Here is a 13,036-nt window from a genome sequence, read left to right on the forward strand (position 1 = left end):
CGAGTCTTAAAATGCAGCCCATTATTTTTCAACTTTCTTTGGCAAACATCATGTAAGTCTTATATGCCTTATTGTCCCTTAGATCCTATGAAAGTTTATGCAAGAAGAGCTCCTTCTGTTATGGAACTACTTTGATTATAGTCAGTTTCCTGGTGATTTCCCTTTATCTGACTTCAAACCCTTGTTAGGAACAGGTAGGAAGTGATGTGGGTGATTTCCATTTTTCACTTCTCAACTGACCACAGATAGTGTTTAAAAATAGTGTTTTAGTCCCCGAGTGTTTTAAGGGTCAAACAAACAGACAAGCAACAGGTTTTCTCATAGGTTAAGAAAGAAAGTTACATACTTATTTTTATACAATATCCAAAACATTTTTATGACTTCACCCACTCACGCATTCACACACAAATCCACACACACAAGAAAAGATAGAGAATAGAGGGTAACATGAAATTTGAGTCCAATTATTGTAAAAGAGTTTGTTGTTTAAAAAAATCTTTAGAAGCTTTTCAGGAGGAAACCTTTCAGCGGTGCAGGCCTGAATGTTCTTTGTCTTGAAAAGGATGAAGTATCACAGTATCCTTGTGGTTAAGCCTCAACCCGCAGTCAATGGTGGAAATCCTAGTTCATTTATGCAGAATGGGATTTCCAAAGTCACCTGGCAATTTCTCTGCTACAGTAGTTGTAAAATGTTGTTAGCAGGGCTCCTCCTTAGCTGGAACTGTCTCACAGCTATTTTGGCTGGAAAATACCTTCTCTGGCTGTTCTCTGGCTGTTCTCTGGCTTCTCTCTCTCGCTCTCGCTCTCGCTCTCGCTCTCTCTCTCACTTCAGTGAGATACCCTTTAAGGTAGAAACTTGTCAGGGTGGGGTGTCGACAGGTGACTAAGGGCTCTCTCATCCCTGGGGTGATTCATACAAAGTTCCAGGATATGCGAACCATTGTTACATGATGGTGTTTGATTGTGGTCCATTTTGATAATAAATGTTATTTCACACCTATTATTTTGGCTTTGGCTTCAGAGTCTGTCTGTTAAAGTCTTTGTTAGCTCTATTCCTGCAGATAGGAATTGTTAGCATGGAATGGGTTGTTTTCCATTTCAATGTGTTTTCCCCAAAGCTAATTCAGACGTGGATGATGGGTTTCATCTACAACAGACAAACATGTTTATTGATAGTACAGGAGGGGTCACCTGATCTCTACTCCATTTTTCTGTGGCATTAATGTGTCCTTTTTTGTAGTTCAGTTCAACAGTTGACTTTTATTTCATAATTCCTCCAGTTCATTTCATATTTCATCACTGTTCCCTTTGTGAGCGTGACACCCTAATGAAGGCATAAAAAGCAATCAAGACAATGGTTTCCCGACATAATTTTTAATGAAATTTGAGTATATGACAAAGGGATTCAAACCCATTCAGCCAGGTATGTGTGTAGCAGCACTCGACTGGGAAGGAGGAAGTGAGCAAGGGAGAGAACTTGAAGTGAGCAGGAGGAAGATCGAATGCAAACATGGTGGAAGTTGAGTGAGAAAGAAAGAGATGACATTGAAGAAGGAGCATAAATGGAAAAAGAGAACTAATTGAGAAGGAACTTGGAAGGAAAGAAACAGCTGCACAGAATCAGTGTTGTGGGGTGCAGATGGAGAAGAGAATAAGCTAACATATGTAGCAGAGGAAGAGCAAGAACAAGTGTGACAGGAAATCTATGTGAATGGAGATTTCTGCAGACTTGTTTAATAGCCATGGGAAATTTGCAAAGACTTGTACAAACGTACCACTTATACAGATGCCCTGTGACACATACAATGAAGAGAAGAATTTTCAACTCATTTTGAAGCTCTGAAGGGGAAGGCATGAAAAATAGGGCTAGAATAAATTCTACCAAGCATATTAAGAGAGATTAGAAATTACCTCAGTTGGCCCATGGATAAAAAAAATCAAAATGAAGAGAAACCATAAATTGAAATTGCCGGCCAGAACCATCAGCAACTGCTATTTGCTAAGAAAAACTTAGTTGTGTACAGATTTTCAGAGGCAAAGATATATTCAATCTGCAGCTGTCAATAGAGAGAACAGTTAGGGATGAGATTTATGATCAAAAGTAGTGAAGATGATCACAAACCAACTGATACAGAGCTATGTTTATCTCCAACAGTGAGATACATCAAAATTGGTCACATTTTGAAACAAATTGAATGAGGCTCACTGCAAATCCAATCCAAAACATTTTGGTAAACTGAGAAACAGCTACATAATAAAGCTTTTGTTTGATCTGTCCTTATTACAACAGGGCCATGAGGAAAGTTATTTAGCCATTTAGATTCATCAGCAACGCAGCAGTCATTCAACTGACACATTTTAGGTAATGTTGAGTAGCATGTACAGGAGCTGCCAGCTATTATCAATGTTTACAAGTTGCTGGGGCATCAGAGGTGAGGGCCACAGTCATCTTGATCAACACTGGTAACATTAGACTCCTGGATGTTGGAACCACCACAGATTAGCTCCGAGGAGCTCCTCATCAAGATGACATCCATGCAAGACAATATTTACAACATCATTGCCTTTATCTGATTATGAATGGCACTCTACCGAACAAATAGCAGCTTGATAGCAGCAAAATCCTATGTTTGCCCACCTTTGTTTTGGGAGAATGAAGTGATCGTCAAAATGAGGAACATTAGTGCTAAGATTTTTTTTTCGTGGCACTCCTGTGCCAGTGATAACAATAAAGAGATGCAGTATAAAGTTTCTCTAGCCCTAATTTCAAAGAGTATTGTTCCCTCCAGTGTAATTTTTCTAGTACAAACTACAACTACCCATATCCAGTTGCATGGAAAATTAGAAAGTCAAAGTTAAAGGAGAAGGTAAGAGTGCAGGTTAGTGATGAGGCCGATTGTTACCAGAAAATAAAAGGTAGGGACAGAACGTGTGAACGTCATATTGCACCAAGGAATCGTACAAGAGTAGGGAAATTTGGTAATAGAACAAACTTAAAGGCTTTGTATCTGAATGCACGAAGCATTCGGAATAAAATTATTGAGTTAACAGCGCAAATAGAGACAAATGGGTATGATTTAGTGGCGATTACTGAGACGTGGTTGCAGGGAAACCAGGTTTGGGAATTGAATATCCGAGGGTACTCAGTATTTTGGAACGATAGGCAGGAAGGAAAAGGAGGTGGTGTAGCTTTGTTAGTAAAGGAAGAGATCAGTGCTGTAGTGAGAAATGATATAGGCACTGGAGATCAAGACGCAGAATCAGTCTGGGTAGAAATAAGAAATAGCAAGGGAAAGAAGTCCCTATTGGGAGTAATCTATAGGTCCCCAAACTGTAGTACTGCAGTGGGGCAGAGTATAAACCAGGAAATACTGGGGGCTTGTAAGAAAGGTACAGCAATAATCATGGGTGATTTTAATATGCATATAGATTGGATTAATCAAATTGGCAAGGGTAGCCTCGAGGGAAAGTTCATTGAATGTATTTCTTCCCTCTGGTATCTTTGGCCTCCTTGTCTCTAGAGACAATGGGTAAGCGCCTGGAAGTGGTCAGTGGTCAGTGAATGTATTAGAGATTGTTTTTTGGAGCAATATGTTGTGGAACCAACCAGGGAGCAGGCTATTCTAGATTTGGTATTATGTAATGAGGTGGGATTAATTAATGATCTCATAGTTAAGGATCCTCTAGGGAAGAATGATCGTAGCATGCTAGAATTTCAAATTCAGTTTGAGGGAATGAAACTGGAGTCCCACACTAGCGTTCTGAAGTTAAACAAAGGTAATTACATAGGCATGAGGACAGATTTGGTACTAGTGGACTGGGCAGGAAGACTAAAAGGTAGGACAGTTGATGAGCAGTGGCAGATGTTTAAGGAGATATTCAATTCCTCCCAACTAAAATATATTCCAGAGAGGAAGAAAGATTGTAAGAGGGGGAAAAACATCCATAGCTAAGCAAGGAAGTTAAGGATAACATAAAGACAAAAACTAAGGCATACCATATTGCAAAGGCCAGTGGAAGGTTGGAAGATTTGGAAACCTTTAAAGATCAACACAGAGTCACTAAAAAAGTAATAAAAAGAGCAAAGGTAAATTATGAAAGAAAACTAGTGCAAAATATAAAAACAGATAGCAAAAGTTTCTATAAGTATATAAAAGGGAAGAGAGTAGCTAAAGTGAATGTTGATCCCTTGGAGGATGTGACTGGGGAGTTAATAGTGGGGAACATAGAAATGGCGGAGACACTAAATCAGTATTTTGCCTCAGTTTTCATGGTGGAGGACACTAGTACCATCCCAATAGTAACAAGTAATGCAGAGGTTATAGAAAGGGAGGAACTTAGAACAATCATCAGCACTAGGGAAAAAGTACTGGGCAAACTATTGGGATTGCAGGCAGACAAGTCCCCAGGGCTTGATGGCTTACATCCTTGGGTCTTAAAGGAAGTGGCAGTGGAGATAGTGGTTATAATATTCCAAAATTCCCTGTATGCAAGGAAGGTTCCAGTGGATTGGAAAAATGCTAACATAACGCCCTTATTCAAAAAGGGAGGGAGGCAGAAAGTAGGAAACTATAGACCAGTTAGTTTAACATCTGTCATTGGGAAATTGTTAGAATCCATTATTAAGGAAGTGTTATGACCGACCGCTCCTGTCAAAGCCCCCAATCAAAAAGTATGATTCTAATTGTGGTGGAGAGACGCACTGATAATTCAATCCCGTCGCTCCACAGATCACCTAACATATTATTTAAAACTTTCCAAATTAAATAAAGACCCAGCCAAATTGTACTGTCTATTAACCCCTGAATGAGGCTAACCAAACCAGGTGTATTCAAATCAACAAATTAACTCTTTAATTAAAAGAACTAAATTCTTAAACACAATGAACATTTAAAAATAGAAAAATTAGAGTCTTTGCAAATTTACAGTCCAATGTTGTTCGAAGTCCTTGCAGAATGATGTTTGAAGTCCCCACAAAATGTTGTTCGAAGTCCCCGCAAAATGTTGTTCGAAGTCCCCGCAAAATGTTGTTCGAAGTCCCCGCAAAATGTTGTTCGAAGTCCCCGCAGAATGTTGTTCGAAGTCCTCGCAGAATGTTGTTTGAAGTCCAGCGAATTTCAACAATTAACGACTTGCAAACACTTTCAACAGAATCAATCTGACTTTAGCCTTTTTTTTTTGAGGGATAAAAGATTGTCACAGTTGAACTTCCCTTTCTTCAATTTAAATTACCAGAGATCTCTGTCTTGGCTTGACTTTTTAGAATTTCGAGAGATAATAATCAAACAGACAAAAATCCTATTTCCTCCAGTTTAAATGGTTGAGAGCTCTTTTTCAGGTGTGCTTATCACAGCTGTCTGTGTCTTCTGTCTGGGTTCAGTTAGGACAAACTGTCTTCAACTGCCAGTTCAAACTGAATTGTAACAAATGTATCGCATCAGCCTCTTTCCCAGTAGCTATTTCCATGGTATCGAGAATGCACCCTTTGAATTGCAATCTCCAAATGGCTGTTTCTAAGGCAACAAAAATGCACCTTCCTATAACTCCTAAGGCTTGCCGGCTCTTAAAGCAATACTGATACCTTGCAAGCCTTAAAGGCAAACCCTATGTTCCGAAAACAAAACTACAGGACCTTAACAGAAGTAATAACAGGACATTTAGAAAGTCAAAACACAATCCATCAGAGTCAGCATGGTTTTATGAAGGGTAAATCATGTTTGACTAATTTGCTAGAGTTCTGTGAAGATGTAACAAGTAAAATGGTTAATGGGGAACCTGTAGATGTAGTATATCTGGACTTCCAGAAGGCATTTGATAAGGTGCCACACAAAAGGTTAATACACAAGGTAAGATCACATGGGGTTAGGGGCAATTTATTAGCTTGGGTAGAGAATTGGCTAACCAACAGAAAACAGAGAGTCGGGATAAATGGGTCCTTTTCTGGTTGGCAAGATGTAACTAGTGGGGTGCCACAGGGTTTGGTCCTCGGGCCCCAACTATTTACAATTTATATTAATGACTTGGATCCAGGGATAGAAGGTACTATAGCCAAATTTGCAGATGACACTAAAATAGGTGGGATAGTAAGTTGCAATAAAGAAATAAGAAATTTACAAATGGATATGGATAGGTTAGGTGAATGGGCCAAAATTTGACAGATGGCATTTAACGTGGATAAGTGTGAGGTTATCCATTTTGGTCAGAAGAATAAAAAGGCAAATTATTATCAAAATAGAGAGAAACTTCAGAATGCTTCGGTGCAGAGGGATCTGGGTGTCCTCGTGCATGAATCACAGAAAACTAGTATGCAGGTACAGCAGGTAATAAGGAAGGCAAATGGAATTTTGGCATTTATTGCTAAAAGAATAGAGTATAAAAGTAGGGAAGTGTTGCTGCAACTGTACAAGGCATTAGTGAGACCACACTTGGAGTATTGCATACAGTTTTGGTCCCCTTACTTGAGGAGGGATGTAGTTGCATTGGAGGCAGTTCAGAGGAGGTTCACTAGATTGATTTCAGAGATGAGGGGTTTGTCTTACGAAGACAGATTGAGCAGTTTAGGCCTTTATTCTCTAGAGTTTAGAAGAATGAGAGGAGATCTAATTGAGGTACATAAGATGATTAAGGGAATTGACAAAGTAGACATCGAGAGGATGTTTCCTCTGGTGGGGCAATCTAGAATGAGAGGTCATAGTTTTAGGATAAGGGGTAGCATATTTAAAACAGAGATGAGGAGAAATTACTTTTCTCAAAGGGTCATGAGTCTGTGGAATTCACTACCCCAGAGTGCGGTGGATGCCGGGTCATTGAGTAAATTTAAGGAGGAGATAGACAGAATTTTAATTATAAATGGGTTGAAGGGTTATGGAGAATGGGCAGGAAAGTGGAGTTGAGGCCGAGATGAGATCAGCATGATCGTATTGAATGGCGGAGCAGGCTCGAGGGGCTGAATTGCCTACTCCTGCTCCTAGTTCTTATGTTCTTATATGATCTCTGAATGAAACTTCTAATTTAGTGGCACTTGGTGCCTAATTTTGGGTGGCTTTGTTCTTTGAATTACCTATACCTACGAAAAACTGTGTTGAGGCTACCCAAATAATTTCCTTTAAGATTCTTACTAACAGTAGAGCCTGGCCTAAGTTCATATTGGTCCCAGGAAAGATAGCAAGATAACCTGCTGCCAGCCTTCAGCTGGCCCTTGTTATATGACGCAGAAGAGTTCAAATAGCTGTAAGCCATTTTCAAGCCAGTCTGTTAAAAGATGCACAGGAATAACATGTACTGCTAAACATGGAAGATCTGTAGAGAACTGCTTCCTGACTTCTGTCTCCTTTTATAACCTGCAAGCTTTTGGAAATTCCACAAATATGTGACTCAAAACATGCCACAGGCACAAATCCCTGAAAGGGGACAGTTGTGGAAAATACTAAACCACAAATATCCATGAGGAATTCTAAAAAAATCAGTTGCAATAACATAGCATGTTATTTCAAGGAAAAAATAAAAATAATTAGACGAATGATTTTATTTTAGTACTAATCGTTCAGAACATAAGGTCCAGGTCTGTGCCAGGATTGCTGATCTCTAACATAGAGCAGCAATTGGGTGATGCAATTAGCATTGTAGTGAGAAAGGGGTAATAAAATAAGCCAGGGCCCCCTGCTTCTGATCATTGTCCAGTGATTGCTTCCAGAAAATAGACACATACAGATGCCGGGCAGTACCAGGAATAGGCTTGATTCTGAAGCCCGTCATGGTTGAATGGTTCCTCAATGCTCACTGTCTGGACTCGCATTTGAAGAATGGTCACTTGGTTGAGGTATGGGAGATGGCAGCCCTGAGAAGAGTGACTACCTTTGGAGGAGGAAGAGAAAAAAAGGAAAAAAATTGGGTGTAAGTATTTTACCGTTTTAGTTTCAGGTGTTAACTTTGAATTTATCAATTTATCATAACCAAAGCATTGCTGTGGAAATGTGACTTTGAACTTGAAATACATATTATCAAAGTGTAACAAGCAAGACTGCCGTTCAAAGCATTATCCTCTCTGTTAGTTATGGGAATGCTCCATTATTGAACATCAGCACAAAGGCAAACTGCTGCGGATGCTGGAAATCTAGAAAAACAGCACTTCCAACATTTTCCTTTTTTATTAAACATCAGATTTTCTAATGCTCCAGACATTTAATGAACTGCAGCTTCATGCCAATTAAAGTGCTTACAGTCCTACAACAGTCTTCATGAATAAGGAAGCAATGCCACTTATTTTTTCGACTGATGGTCGGATCTATCATGTACATTGGGGTGGCACACTTATTTGTTACTTGGTTTCTGTTTTCCCATTCAAAGGAAGATTCAGCAGCTTTACTCCAATGCACATAAAGCAAACTTGCACACCCCTGTAATTTCCATTTAGTTAATACATAGCATTACATGCATATAAGACAAATTTTAAAACAGTTTAAACCTTGAAAAATATATATTTACTTGAAGTAAAATTAAATGATCTCTATAAATCACCATTAAGCAGCTACAATATGAAGTTTATCTTGAGACTAGAAAGCTCCCAGTAAGTTAGTTCGTAAGTCTTAGAGCTGCTCATAACTTGCCTGTCACTTTGAATTCTGTCAGTTGTCAACCAGAATGCTATATGGAGTAGCGCCCGAGAGTGAAGTATTCAAACTCAGAGAGACAGAAGGAGGGGGGGGGGACAGAATACCTAGGAGATTCTGGATTACCCCAGTCCCGTTCACCCCACCACCACCCACCCACGCTCAGTTAGGTGATTTATGAGACAGCTGCTATAATCTATGGAAACTTTCTCTTCCCTGAATGAGTCACTGCTTTCAGGAGAGGAGAGATCACAGGAGAAAATCAAATGGAAAACTGGAGGAGGAAAGAAGTGAATACAAATGGGCCAAATGGCCTCGTTCTGAGCTGCGTCATTCTATGAGTCTATGAAATCTGCTAATGGTGTAACAGTTCCAATACAAAGTCTCCTGTCGGTAAACTGTTCTTTTGGAGAGCCTGCGCAGACACGACGGGCCGAATGGCTCCTTCTGTTTTGTAACAGTTCTGAGATTCTGTGAATTCTAATTTACACGGCAGAAATTTGTTGTCACTTCCTTGATTCAGATAAAAAGCTCTTGTGACATTTGGACCCGACAGTAATAGAAATAAAACTGTGTAAGTAACTAAATGTAACAGTTTATACAACATGACATGTCATGAGAGAAAAACCTGATTGAAATTAAACTTTAAAATGTATAGGGATGATTGCTATATTGTTGCCTGCCAGTGCATTACATGTGTTGTATAGTCTGATGCACATTGATGAAAACACCATCTGCTATATTAGAGTCGTGCTTGGAAGGAGTTGTGTTCTACCTAAGGGAGAATTTTGTAGACTTCCAAGTGTTTCTCAGGCATCCCTTGTTGCCATATTATGTTATTTGACACTGCTAGTTTGCAACAGATTCAGAATAGAGGGAGATGATTGCCTCTGTACTAAGACTGTAGCAAAATGAAATGGAGTTTTAAAAGAATGTGTTTATAATTTAGCTGCAGAGAGATCTTGCCCTAGTCTTGGGGGCTGAATATCTACAGGTGCTGCATGTGACATAAATGCTAGGATGGGCCAGCCTGTGACCTCCAGTATTGACCCTGCCAAAGTTAACAAGGTCAGGGAAATGTCTGTTAATTTAAATGGCAGTTTGGAGCTCTAAATGGAGCCATCCACTCTCCCACTGAAAGCAGCCTCCAGTGCCCATCAGACCCCCTTTATTGTGGGGTTGGCACCAGATAAAAGTATGCCTGCTTTCTTTTCGGCCCAGCTGTAACCCATGGGCTTTCCTTCTGCTAATAGAGCAGCTGGTATACCCAGTTCCACTCAGTGTGCTGTCTGTCAAGGGACTGCTGGACCTTTGATCTGGCAGGGATGCAGGATCTCCTGTGTTGGGAATCCCCACCCCTCAGTCACACCCCGCCCCCCCCCCATTATTTCCGCTGGTTGTGCTTGGAGCAGTGGGAGGCTCTGCCATCTCATGGAGGAGCAGAAATGCCTGTGAAATGCCTGGAGACTGATACACCTTATTCCAGTCTAATTTTCAGCTCAGCTCCTCTGCAGCATTCCAGCAGGACTGTGCCAGGGCTACGGATCTTTGGTCCCTTGGTTTAGAGCTCCATGTTTATGTCACACCAAGGGTAAGAATGGTGGGCAGGATTCTCCATTTATGACATTGCTGAGGTGGACCTCCATGATGTCACCTCAGGAGATCTCAATACAAAATATTTCTTCCCCATCAACCTCTAACTAATAATTTTACAACACTGAACCGACAAACAACAAACATCCGTGAAAACACTAACAAATCATTAGTGTAGAAGTCCTACTTAAGTATTGAATAGTAATATAGACACACAACTCTTCTTAACCTCTCATATTTCCTGAAAATGATATTCTTTTGAGTTGGATTGTTCTGTACAAGCCAGCTGACATGTCAAAAAAGTGTCTTTCTATAAATTGCAAAACAACAGATGGTCAGGAGTAGACTTTAGCTGTTTACGGTTCCACTGTTGGGCAGTAGCTTGTACTGATACACATGCTGACCTCAAACCGACATGGGAGCTCCATAAACATCTGCAAAGGCCACTGAGCATCTGTTGCTTTGTGTTAAAGGGAACATTCTGGAAGCGATTAATTTTTTCTCTTCAACTGCAGAAGAATTGTTGCTTGCCTCTCTGATAGAATATCACTGTAGACGTTCCTTTCCACAATAAACAGAACAGTGTACAATTTGCAAAGCCAGAAGAGTGCATCTATCATTTACAGTGTTGATATCTCCAGTGCTGTAAATAGCAACCATCAGTAGCTTTTGGCAGCCAGCACTGGTGCAACCATATTTCACCATGTATTATTGAAATGGGGAGGAGGGAAGAAAATAGAAGGGCAATAAATATAACTAAAAGTATAAATATCCAGCCGGGGAGCTTCATGCACAGGAATCATTCGGAAATTCAGGCACAGTCGTCAATAGCCCTGGCAGATTTTCCATCCACTGTGCACAAAATCCAATGGCGAACCAATGGTCTCCAACCTCAAATTCCTGATATGCATACTGGCGTGCAAAGTTACTGGCTACATGTGTGAATTTGTACAACTATCCTAAAGCATGCAGTAATGAAATGCAAGAACGGCTGCCTGTCAAATTCAGCTGCCAATTTTTTTATAGGCTTCTGCTTGGCATGGCATTGTAATTTGAAAGCTGAGAACTTCAAGTTGGGCTACAGAGATGTTTATATGCAAGGCTTCTGTGAGGTGTGGTGGTCGAGAGCCAAGAACACTTTGTGCTGTCCCTTGGTCACTAATGGATTATGGTTTGTGAGCACAACTGCCCAGATATTGGATTGCTGAGAGATTCTGAAGTCAGCGTCATATTGACAAGGAGGGAACCAATTTTCCTTATTGGAACATCCCGTCAGAATCTGTTTTCAGGTATTCTTTTGAGTTAAAATGGAAGGCAACCCATGAAGATCCAGACACACACAATATAATAAGAAAAGCAATTAAAAAACCATCCATGCAAGTATTGAATCTACCAGAAATTGCACTGAAATAAAGTTGAAATACTCAATTTAAATCTGCTGCAAATGTGTTCCCACGTTATTTTAATGATTGTTCTTATGAGAGCTGTAACTCCAGAGGTATCATTTAATCGCAGAAATTTTCTTTGCTATAGAAGTTACAACATTTTAATAAACTTTCTATTTCTGTGTGGGTGGAGGACTGGCTATTGAACGCAATCACATAACAATGTATAGAGAGTGTTTCTAGGGCACACGGAATGAGTCAAGACTGCTGGATACTCTGTACCAAATTTAGGGGATTCATTCAAACCTCTAGCCATCTCCTCCAGAAACCCCTACTGGTCTGTACAGCTGTTGTGATATTTTGAAAGTTCCTGTTTATTCAACTCACTAACTTGAGGCCTAACCTGCTGACTTTTCAATTTGACTGCAACTGTGGAATGTTGTGGGAGTTTCTCATTAACAACTTTAATATCCCAATCAGAACAAGTGACCCTCAACCTACGTGTGAAACTAGAGAAATACGAAAGAGTCTGAGCCCAACGTGGAGGCTTTCTTAGCACAAACTGCGACTCACTACGCCACACCCTCCACAGCACGGCAACACACCCAGTGATGATGAAAGACAATGATCCCAGCAGACATGACCAATACTGAGCTGGGCCCTCACCCTGTCCCTAGGCCTAACTAATCACCTGATACCAAGATTGGGGTACAGTCGTATAGTGATTATGTTACTGAGCTAGTAATTCAGAGGCCTCAACTAATGACCTGGAGACAATAATGAGTTTAAATGCCACTACATCAGTTGGGGAATTTAAATTCAATTAATTAAATAAATCTGGAATAGGACAAATTCTGCTATCATTAATGATGACCCTGAAACTACTGGAGTGTTGTAAAGCCCTGGTTCATTAATGTGTTTTAGGGAAGGAAGTTTGCTGCCTTTATCTGCTCCAGACCCACAGCAATGTGGCTAACTCTTAACTGCCCTCTAGAATGGCCTAGCAAGCCACTCAGCTGTATTTAAGGTGGTGGTTCACCACCACCTTCTCAAGGGTGTGAATGGTGTTATATAGATGCAAGTTCTTTCCTCCATTTGGCAGTATGGAAGGGTATCTGATCAACATTGTAGGAGCCAACTAAAATTGGCTTAATTGAATCTCTTTGTAGTTAACCAGAATGAAGAATTCAAGTATGGATACCCTGATAACCCTGCTGAAGCATATGCATGTGTATTTGTCTGCATATGGGGTGTTGATAAATGTCCTCCCGACGCTTGATTAGGCTCAACCGTAATGATCCTTATTTGGTCGAACAACTTATGCTAATTACTGCCTGAGAACACATTGTACGAATACCAGCTGCCCATGGAAGCATAGCTCAGCACACAACATTGCCTTCAAGAAGAGGGTTCAAAGGGGAAAAGGGGCAGTAAAAAAAAGTTATTATA

Source organism: Heterodontus francisci, chromosome 18, assembly GCF_036365525.1.
Source record: "Heterodontus francisci isolate sHetFra1 chromosome 18, sHetFra1.hap1, whole genome shotgun sequence".
NCBI classification, from domain to species: domain Eukaryota; kingdom Metazoa; phylum Chordata; class Chondrichthyes; order Heterodontiformes; family Heterodontidae; genus Heterodontus; species Heterodontus francisci.